Here is a 1817-nt window from a genome sequence, read left to right on the forward strand (position 1 = left end):
CGGTGGTAGTGTAGTAGTAGTGGTTGGTAAGTTATTAGTGGTGAGTAGTAGTAGTAGATGTTGAGTAAGTAGTGGTGGTGGTAGTTAGTAGTGGGTGGTGGTAGTAGTAGTGGTAGTGTAGTAGTTAGTGGTAGTAGTGGTGTGGTGGTGGTGGTGGTAGTAGTAGTAGTATACAGTGCCTTCAGAAAGTACTCAGGCTGAATTTTTTCTTACCCATCTACACACAGTGGTTGTGGTAGCAGTAGTAGTAGTAGTGTAGTAGTAGTAGTGGTGGCAGTAGTAAGTAGTAGTGGTAGTAGTAGTATAGTAGTGGTGGTGGTGGTGGTGTAGTGACTACTACGACCAATTCCTACTACTGCTGCTGCTGCTACTACCACTACTTCCCACTACTTCTTCCTACTACTACTACTTGATGGATTCCTCTCACAGATATTGATTTTACAACTGATACTGATCCATGGTAAGAACTGAAAAGTCAAGATTGTCATTTATCATGAAGATATTTCCATGGATTAACAAACCCATCTACAAATCAATCTAGTTCTTTGTTCCATTCTGATCATTAAAACATTCATGGTGTTACTGGAGGTCCATCTACTGTAAATGTCAAGGTCCTGATTCACACTGTATGACTCCAAACATCACTAAGGTCCTGATTCATACTGTATGACTACAAACATCAATACACTTTCTGCAGTTCTGCCAAAGGATCAGTAGTAACATCTACAAGTCTCTCTCTCTCCTTTATCTCTGTAGTGGATGTTCTACTCTGTTAGAGGATCAGTATCTCTCTCTCTCCTTTATCTCTGTAGTGGATGTTCTACTCTGTTAGAGGATCAGTATCTCTCCCCCTCCTTTATCTCTGTAGTGGATGGTCTACTCTGTTAGAGGTTCAGTATCTCTCTCTCTCCTTTATCTCTGTAGTGGATGGTCTACTCTGTTAGTGGATCAGTATCTCTCTCTCCTTTATCTCTGTAGTGGATGATCTACTCTGTTAGAGGATCAGTATCTCTCTCCTTTATCTCTGTAGTGGATGGTCTACTCTGCCAGAGGATCAGTCCAGGTGTGCAGTGTGTCACCAGGTGCTGAGGAATCCAGTCTCTATCACCTGTGGACACAGGTTCTGCAGACAGTGCATCACCAGATACTGGGAGAAACCTGCTCCTTCAGGAGACTATGACTGTCCTCAGTGTAGAAAGAGCTCCAGAACACGTCCTGTACTACAGCACCTGAGTGAACCTGATGATGCAAGAGGCTCTGAAATCAGTAAGACAACTTGCACATGTGTGCTAAGTCAATACCTCAATATGATTTACAGTAGTTAACTACAATCATTTGAGATAATATAAGTTACTGTAGTTGTGGAAGATCCATGTTTCATCCTGTCAAAGAATGTCTCTGATACACATCCTTTTTACTCTTCCCTYKTAGTGGATGACAGCCTGCAGAGAGCCATAGTAAACCACAAAGACAGTCTGAAAAGGAGGTATGAATGTGTGATAGAAGGTATGGAAAAAGCAGGGAATCAAACTCCCCTCAACAGGATTTACACAGAGCTCTACATCACAGAAGGAGAGAGTGAAGGGGTTAACAATGAACATGAGGTGTGGCAGCTAGAGACAGCATCCAGGACACCAACCTCACATGACACAGCAATCCACTGCAATGACATCTTTAAACCCTTACCTGTCCAAGAGAGAAGCATCAGAACCGTGCTGACGAAGGGCATCGCTGGCATTGGAAAAACTGTCTCTGTGCAGAAGTTCATCCTAGACTGGGCTGAAGGGAAGGCAAACCAAGATGTGGATATCATATTT

This window comes from Salvelinus sp. IW2-2015, unplaced genomic scaffold (assembly GCF_002910315.2).
Source record: "Salvelinus sp. IW2-2015 unplaced genomic scaffold, ASM291031v2 Un_scaffold4827, whole genome shotgun sequence".
Classification (NCBI taxonomy): domain Eukaryota; kingdom Metazoa; phylum Chordata; class Actinopteri; order Salmoniformes; family Salmonidae; genus Salvelinus; species Salvelinus sp. IW2-2015.